This window comes from Pteropus alecto, unplaced genomic scaffold (assembly GCF_000325575.1).
Source record: "Pteropus alecto unplaced genomic scaffold, ASM32557v1 scaffold164, whole genome shotgun sequence".
NCBI lineage: Eukaryota > Metazoa > Chordata > Mammalia > Chiroptera > Pteropodidae > Pteropus > Pteropus alecto.
In genome coordinates, this window is record NW_006439568.1 from 187,053 (window position 1) to 196,297 (window position 9,245).

Consider the following 9,245-nt stretch of genomic DNA (forward strand, 5'->3'; position numbering starts at 1 on the left):
GTTCTAGAGCTTAACTTTCCTAAAGTCACTTTAAAAAAGTAGGCTATTCTAAAGAATACAAAAATTTTCCAACTAGCCATTCTAACTGAAGTTAAGACTGATGTATTATTTATGATTTTAATATTTACCATATTAGAAAACAATTGGAAAATATTTATACATATTTATTTGTTAACTTACTTAAAACAAAAAATAAGCCTATTATATGTTATCATGAAGTAAAGTTTTTTTTCTAACTTTGGCTGACTTCAAAGCCCAGGAGCCTCTTAGTCTTGACCCTCACTGACCCTGGAAGGTAGGGTACAGTGGATGAGTGGCTGCTACTTACATGTCAACCTGCTGTCATCCCTCATACCACAAGTACAAAATCTGAAACCCATTCTTCTTCTCACTTCAAATTGGTAACTTAATTTGTAACTCTACCAGAACTATAAAAGGAAGATAGAGCTTAAAACAAATCCCCCAAAAGGCATTTCCACCATCTCATATATATTTGGAACTCATTGAAGACTAGAAAAACAGGTGGTTTCTAGTACATCTACAAATAACATTGAGCCTGAAAACCATTTTCTGAAACAAGTTTTTAAGTGCCAATCCCAAAACGAGTGACTTTTTTTGGTTGCATATTGGTTTTTGAATAGTTAATTTAGGATAGAATGAACAATTTTATACAGTCTTGCTGCTTAATGATGGACATACATTCTGAGAAATGCATGGTTAGGTGATTTCATCATTGTGTGAACATCGTAGAGTGCACTTACCCAAACCTAGATGGTACCGCCTACCACGAACCTGGGCTATGTGATATAGCCTATTTCTCCTAGGCTACAAGCCTGTTCATCATGTTACTATACAAAACAACAGAAGATTAAATCCAGCACAAGAGAAAAATAATGCAATCAAGACACACAGTAAACACCAGATGTAAGAGGCTGCTGACAGTGTAACAGACTGTGTGGACTGTAGAAGGGGTCTGAGCCAATTATTTCCCAGTCCTGACCTCCCTCTGCCAAACTAACTTCCATGTGCTAACCTAAAAATAAAAGGGCCTTTCAAAATGAGAGGGAAACAAGAGTTTATTTGAGATCAGTAAGAATAGCTATTTGAGAATCATTAATTCACGCAGAAGCCCAAATAATGTTCCAATTAGGAGACAAAGGCGATGGGTATTTATGAGAAAGAAGGCATTCCTATTGGTGCACATAACATAGTGATTCTAAACAATGTCTTTAATTTTCAGTCCAGTAGTCGTCAGTCCAGTAGTCATGATAACTGCTTTTTTTGTTACCTTTGCAAAATGCATGGTTAGGTTCTATGAGAAATAAAGTTGCTTAGGCCAGACCAAAGGTTATTTTATCCTGTTTTTAACGTTCTAACATTTGAGGTGTAACATGTAAGGCAGTTCCTCTGGCATGGCAGCTTTGGCTCCATTTAAAGTGGCTCCATTTATATTATTGTTTATAACTAGGTTCTCTGTTTTAAAAGTTATTTAATTTTTACTAGCCGCCCACCACTGCACCTGACCAGTTCTCTGCTGGCTGGTGCAGTCCAGTAGCGAGCTGATATTAAACCCCAGCTCAGGAAACAGGGTTGTTCTTCATGTGGATGACTCTGTACTGAGAGCATGGGAACACCCTGGAAAGAAAAAAGAAAGAAAAACAAATAAAAAATTATTTAGTTAAAAAAAGTTTGTTCGATTCTAGTTGCCATTCAATGTTGTATGGGGTTCTCTTTTTTTAAATAAGACTTCCTTTCAAGTTAGCCAAGGACTAGATTTGAGGAAGGAAAGACATCAAACAATTTTCATTTAAAAGGAAGTGCAAAAGCAGAAAAGAAAAACAACGAAGAGGCAAAGCCAGCTGTTTCCTACAAACTTTTGACAATGTTGCAGCTGTTTACTGTCTTTTCACCGCAGTGGAAACTGGCCTGCTGCTTTTCTAGTCTGCTTCTCTTATTCCAACAGCTGTAACTTTGCCAGTCTTTTTCCTACATGGTAAGATTCTGAGACACCTGGTCAGTTCTCATCAAAGCTATAATTTTCTTACAATAGGCATAATAAGATGACACTTTACAAATATTACCTCGTTTAATTTAATCTTCATAGTTACCCAATGAGGAAAACTGTATTATTACCCACATTTGATGAGGAAAGTGAGATTTAAGCCATGTGTCCAAGTAGTCTTTCTGACTCCAAGACCTGTTCTCTAAATGGAGGATTCCAAAATATCTTCCCATTAGCAGGGTACTTGTTAAACACACAGATTTCCAGGCAGCCAGTTCAGAGATCTTGCTTAAGTGTGGAGTGGAGCCCAGCAATCTGTTTCTAACAGACGTCTCTGATGAAGACAGACTTTAAATCGTCACAGTGCTATTCTACGTTTTCCTATACCACCTGACACAGTCTTTTCACAGTTCTCAGTTCTGAGTAGTCGCCCCTTCCTCTGGGTTCTTAGAGCTTTCTGTTCTCATGGCTAGTATGGCAGGAAACCCACTGTGTTGAAATTAGCTGGTTTTATGTCTATTTCCCTGACTAGTGGGGAGCTACTTGATGTCCAGGATTCTGTTTCTTTTTGACTTCCTTTTCCTGGTGTTACCTAGCAAACGCTCGCTGTCCAATGCACAAAGGAACCAAAACTATGACACTGGCTTTTGAGAAAAAGAAAGAGCCTTTATTATTCTTGGGTCAACCCATGAGGAGACAGGAGATGTTGCTCAAATCTGTCTCTCCAATTTAGGGTTTGGGGAGAATTTTAAGGGGTTAGGGGGAACATGATGGTATGTGGAAGTGCTGACAGGGCAGGTTTTGGTTGGAGAGTTTTGGAATTTGAACATCTATGATAAAAAAAAAAATGGTAAGGGTCTTCAGCACTAGATTTTCCTGGACAACGAACCCTTCACTTCTGAAAGGGTTCCGTTATTCAAGTTCCAGCCATGTTTAGGTCCTTTTGTCCCTTGGAGAGGAGGGAGACTTTGGTTCTGATGCAGCTGAAAGTCAAAGTTTTTTGTACATGCTTCAACTGCACGTCTTGTGATTTTGGTCTGTTGTCTCTGAAAACAACTTTGTATCTTGTTAGAAACAGGATAGGACCATTTTGAGCTGGTTCTGTGGTTACACTGGATTGCTCCTTTCACTCATCTTTACTTAGTTTGGTTCTCCTTATTATCTGGGCCCTAATTTGAAAGGTCCCTCATCAGAGAAACCTTTTCTGATGACCTAATTAAGAAGTCCACCACTCATTCACTGCCACGTCACCGTATTGCATCATCTACCATGAAGTACAGAGCTTCACACAGTAGGTGCTCAATTAGAATTGGATTATCCAAAGGCAGATTAAGTACATTCTTAGAGCACCAAAAAGACAAGGGTAACAAACATTTTTAGAAGAAGTTGACATATGATTATATTTTTAAACTACATGAGAGGTCATGTGAAAAAAAAAAAATCAGGATCTTGCTCATCTCCCTTCTACTTATATTATGGCCTTGTATTATTACATATAGAATTACATATTGGGAATGGGCTCCATAACATTTTGGGGCTTTGGGCCTCCAAAGGTTTTAATCTGGCACTAGTTTATGCTTATCATCATCTTCTTTTTTTTACAACATCTTGAAAATAAATTGGGCAGGTATTATACCCCAGTCCCTTTTTGATGATGTTATGAAGAAGAAGAAGAAGAAGAAGAAGAAGAAGAAGAAGAAGAAGAAGAAGAAGAAGAAGAAGAAAAACGGTCCTCATTACCATTCTTGGGCATTCTCAACTAGTGAAGTTCATTCGTCTGTTTTCAAGGAGGAGGAGGAGGAGGAGGAGGAGGAGGACGAGGACGAGGAAAGAGAAGAAGAAGGAGAAGAAAGGGAAGAAGAAGGGGAAGACGAAGGAGAAGAAGAAGAAGAAGAGGAAGAAGAGATAGTATTAGATCCCCCAGGCTAAGGGCCCAACCCACTTTGTTGCTGCTAATCCCTTCTGTTACCTGTGCTTCTGGCCTACCATCTACAGATTGCAGGTTCTAATGATTCCCTATTTGGTTTCCATTAATTTGCTGTAGCAGCTCACAGAACTCAGAGAAACATTTTCCTTACTAGATTACTGATCTATTATACATGATATAATTCAGGAACAACCAGATAGAAGAGATGCATAGGGCAAGGTATGGGGATAGGGCTCAAAGTTACCATGCCTTCTCCCCAAATGTCCATGTGTTCACCAACCTGGAAGTTCTCCAAGCCTTGTTCTTTTGGGTGTTTATGGAGGTTTCCTCAAGTAGACATTATTGATTAAACCATTGGAAATTGGTCTGGGGGTGGGATTGAAAATTGTAACCTCCTAATCACAGATTTGGTTCCCCCCAACAACCAACCCCAGTCCTTATGTTGGATCCAAAATCCATCTCATAACATAACAAAAGACACCTTTGTTACTGTCATCACTTAGGAAATTCCAAGGATTTTAAGAACTCTGTGCCAGAAATGGGGACTAAGACCAAATACATATTTCTTATTATAAATCACAACATCACACCAGTCAGCAAGACCCAAAATGCCAGAGTATCATGAGTATAAAAATAAGAAAATATAGTTTATACAGTTTAGTCCTGTAAACTCCATAAGGATGATTGGAACATTGCTGTAGACTTCTGGAAACCATCATTTTCTTACTGGAAGAAGGCCTGAGAGGAATGCAAACACCTATTCTTTTTCCATTGTCTCAGAACGTAATTAAAGTTTGACTTGACATTCTTCCCTAGACTTGGGGGTGACAGATCAAATTTTCTTGCTCTTCCTGGTTTTTAAAGAAAGAATTTTTGTAAACGTGTTGTCTTTTACTAATATTCTCAACAAACGTTGGCAAAGATGTGGCTCAGAATGAAACTACTGTTTTCATATGTAAATGAAGACATAGGTCCTGTAAAATCTTTAAAGGAAAGCAATTTGAGGAGACAAAAGCATATTATCATTACAAGGACCTGTCCCTTTCTAGCACCTACATAACTGGGCCAGCAAACTGTTTAAACTCATCCCGATTCAAAATGAGGATGAGATGGAGAAAACAAGAGGAAACGGAGAAATGAGAAGTTTAAGGCAATTACAAGGTCACTCAGGGATCTGTGGTACAAAAAGAATGTTTAGCAGAAATCAGGAACAGTTCTCTCTTCCACATTTGGGAAGAATCTTTGTTAAATCATCTTTTGCTGTAGCCTCCTTTAATTTGTTGTTACTGTTGATACATTCTTCTGACTAACTCTTCATTGAATTTTTACAGTAGCAAATGAATCAATTTATCAATATACAGTGAGCTTAGTACAATATTTAGAAAATTTGATATCGTAGCATCTTAGAATCATAGAAATTTTAGGAATTAGAAGATTAATCTTTTACCTGTGCAGGAATTAATTTTGAAACGTAGTTATATAGTTAATACAGGCAACTTATTCCATTACTGAACACTTTGTGGTATTAATTGTGATGACTGGATAAGTACATAGCCCTTTAATGATATGATTTGATACAAAAAATAAAATTGAGTCTACAGTCATGCTACCCTGAACATGCCTGATCCCGTCTTATCTCGGAAGCTAAGCAGGGTCAGGCCTGCTTAGTACTTGGATGGGAGACCACCTAGGAAAACCAGGTGCTGTAGGCGTAAAAAATAAAAAAATAAGGGATTGTAAGCTGACAAAGTCCTTGCAATCTGTGAGGTCAACCAAGGGTTGCCTTGCCTAAAAAATAAAATAAAATAAGTAAAAATAAAAATAAAATAAAATTGAGGATAAATAGAGAAAAAAAAAATAAACCAGAAAAGTGTCTAGCAGAATCTTCCAGCTGAAAATCAGGTCAGTAATTTTCATTCAAAATTAGTTCTCAAAGTCAGTATTTTGATAAGACCATAGAGAATTTATGGATATTTTCTGAAGAGCATGGATTTTCAAAATTCTATACTGCTAGTTGTACGTGAAGAATGCTTTTTGGGATGTAAGAAGGAAAAATGTGGCTGACTTTAATATTGAGTGAATTTGAATATATTACATATTAACATAATGAACGACATACTTTATGATGACTACAGGGTTGGATAATTTATAGCAGCTCATCCTTCTTATCACAGATCTAGACCCTTTCTGTCTTCTTGCTCTGCCTTCCTCAGATGTTGGCTTTATCCTCAACTGTGTCCTCAAATTTCAAGATGAATGCCATATCTCCAGGCATCTCATCTTCAGATACCAGTTTTTCACAGCTGGAAGAGCTAGAGAAGGGGTACTCGATTTCCTCATTTATCTTTTGAAGAGATCAGGAAACCATTTCTTAAGACTTTCCTCTCTTATTGGCAAAAACTGTGTGGCATGCCCATTCTTAATCGAAGCAATGACGAAGGCAGTGGTCACCATGGTTGGCTCAAAGCAGTCTTGAGTTACACCTCTGGAGCTGGGGAAAAATCCAGCCTCCCTTAAAGTTTATGGCCCACTGATTCCTGAAAATCCTTAGGTTTCTATTGACAAAGGTAAAGGGGAAAATGGATGTGAGACAGATCAACCCATGAAGAAAGCAGTTTGTTTTGACAGGCAGTGGTACACAGAGAAGGGTTTATATTTCCTCAAAAAAATTTAACAAAATCCTTATTATTCACAAGTTCTTTTAAATGTTGAGATGAATGTCGTTTTTATCATTTCAACTTGGGTTTGGATATTTTTCTGGGTAGAAGTAAAAGAAGTCTAATTCGTGTGTGTGTGTGTGTGTGTGTGTGTCAGTCAAATATCCAAACATAATATTTAAATACAGCTCTCATGTGACTCCTAAGCCTTTTCAACCCCCAGAGAAATCCGCCCAGTCCCTTAAGCCATTCCTCATGGTTTCCAAGTCTTTTACTCTGTCTTCTCACTACACATCTCTCATTCCTCCTCAACTAAGTATAAGAAATTCAATTTTCAAGACCTAGCTCTGAAAAGCCTTTCCAAATTCCCTGTGGCCATTATGTACAGCATGCTCTGTTTGCAACCCTCTCACTCTCTTCAATACCAATATTTATTGAACTTGATGTGTCAGTCAGTGCGTCAAAGCCTTTAACCAAGAGTGTCATTTAATCGTCACAAGAACGCTAAGGAGCAGTTATAATTTTATCTCAATTTCATAAGTGACAAAATTGAGGCACAGCGAGATTAAGCAATTTGCTTAGGTCACATAGCATATAAACAGTGAGGCTGGGATTCAAAACCAGATGATAGCAATAGAATATATAGATGTCAAATTAAAATATACACCTGAAAATTATATAATTGTATTAATCAATGTTACCCCCAATAAACTTAATTAAAAAAGAAAAGACACCCAAAAACAAAAACAAAAACAGATGATTACGCCCCAGATCCTGGCTCATAAGCACTGCCCTCTACAGCCTCACGTGCTCTTCTCTGCACCCTCAGAGTTCTCCCTGCCTCGTGCTTGGCACACAGTGAACACTTCACAGATATTTAAGTGAATTAATAATTTGTAACTATTCTCTTCTCCGTAACACTACTTATCAATTTCCTCCTAAAAATGTGATGACCAGTATTGAAAACACTACTCCAACTGTTTTTTGATTGGAACAAAATAAATGGTATATGTGATTAGCCAGATAATGCACCCTCCTCAAAGATGTCTACATCCTAATCCCCAGAAACTGTGAATACGTTATTTTATACGACAAAAGAAACTTTGCTGATATGATGAAGTTAAAGATCTTGAAATGGGAAGATTATGCCGGTTTATCTGTGTGAGCCCAATGTAATCACAAAGTCCTTATAAGAGAGAGGCAGGAGGGTCAGTGTCAGAAAAAGACAAGTGATGAAGGAAGCAGGTGTCACAGTCAGAGAGAGAGAGATTCAAGATGCTATAATGCTGGTCTTGAAGGGAGGAAGGGCCATGAGCCAAAGAATGCAAGTGGCCTCTAGAAGCTGGAAAAGACAGAGGAACTAGTTCTCCCTTAGAGCTTCCAGAATAAATGCAGCTTTGCTGAGATCTCAATTTTGGACTTCTGACCTCCAGAATTGAAAGAAAATAAACTTGTGTTGTTTTAAGCCAATAAATTACAATTTGCCTTAACAAAGTATAGCAGCAGGAGGGAAATAATACATCACAGTTACTTTTTTTGATGTGGCTATTATGTTTCTATTAGTAATGGAAACTACCAGTATGGTCCCGTTGATATTATGCACATTGAGTTTCCAGACTGCAGGTAGATTGATCTAAAAACATAGATTCTCTCCATTTTCATTTTGGCTTTCTTCTTTAAAGCCTCTTAGTTGGCAATTGTCCCTTCATGTTGTCCAGCCCTTTGGACTGTCACCACCTTCCTACAGTCTGTTTGCTCTCATTGATGCTGCCTTAGAAGAATTTTGTCTCCCAAGAGACACATTCATAGAAATAATAAATTCTCTCACATGCTTGGGATTGCCTTCTCATCATAAAGTCTAACACTATACTAATTGGGTATGAAAACAATTTTTTTAAATCTCAATTTCTAAAACATCTGTCTATGGGAGAAAAAAAGAAGAGTTATTTAAAGTCAGATTATAAAGCATCTCAACTTTAAAGTATTTTGAATACTGGCAGTCAGTGATAGAAAGAGGTTTCTGACTTCAAGTTAATAGATCATTGCATTTAGGATATGATTTATTATCTTATTTAGTTTTGACTACTTACTTAAAATTTTCATTTTATAAATAACCTACGCCTTGTTATTTCTTCAGTGAAACAGAGATAATTTCTGTTTTACAGTCCTTTAATAGTAATTTTAACTTTGGAAGTTGGTATATTTAACCATGCTTCTCATGGATTGGCAGTGTCAGTAACTTCTGGGAGCCTGTTAGAAATAAAAATTCTCAGGCCATACCTACAGAATTAGAAACTCAATAATCCCTGTTAGGGCTTGGAGCCTTGTTGGGTGATCTGGGTTGAAGTGTTAGACTCCTAATATCTTTTGGGAAAAGATTGACAAATCAGTGGCTCAGAAGCCTTGGGTAGAAATTTCCTGTTGGCAAATTCTGTGTACATACATGTTTTATTTTAGATAAAGATAACACTAGTCAAGAAGAATCCTTAAGAAAAATAATAAATAAGGAAGATTATTTTCTGCATAAAGCAAATCATAAATGTCATCTTTACAGATGCTCCTAGGAAGGTGTTTCCTCTAGTTTCCACCATACTCTGCTTATGTCTAACAGTTATAATGCACTGATAAATAGTATTTGTCTACATGTCTGCTAGTCTGC

General features: G+C 37.3%; 1 long non-coding RNA gene, 1 other non-coding gene and 1 pseudogene across 2 annotated transcripts in view; 2 read left to right on the forward strand and 1 right to left on the reverse strand.

Moving 5' to 3' along the window:
* Nucleotides 1-1,067: 1,067 nt before the first annotated feature.
* LOC107195998 overlaps nt 1,068-9,245 on the reverse strand; it is a 26,784-nt gene continuing 18,606 nt past the window's right edge. The window contains exon 3 of the long non-coding RNA XR_001517305.2: nt 1,068-1,635. This is a non-coding gene — a long non-coding RNA (uncharacterized LOC107195998). The remainder of the gene's footprint in view (nt 1,636-9,245) is intronic.
* Nucleotides 1,507-1,636, forward strand: LOC112483742. Its single transcript, XR_003047740.1, has one exon. It is a non-coding gene; the product is annotated as a small nucleolar RNA SNORA65 (small nucleolar RNA).
* LOC112483761 lies at nt 5,523-5,641 on the forward strand (annotated as a pseudogene).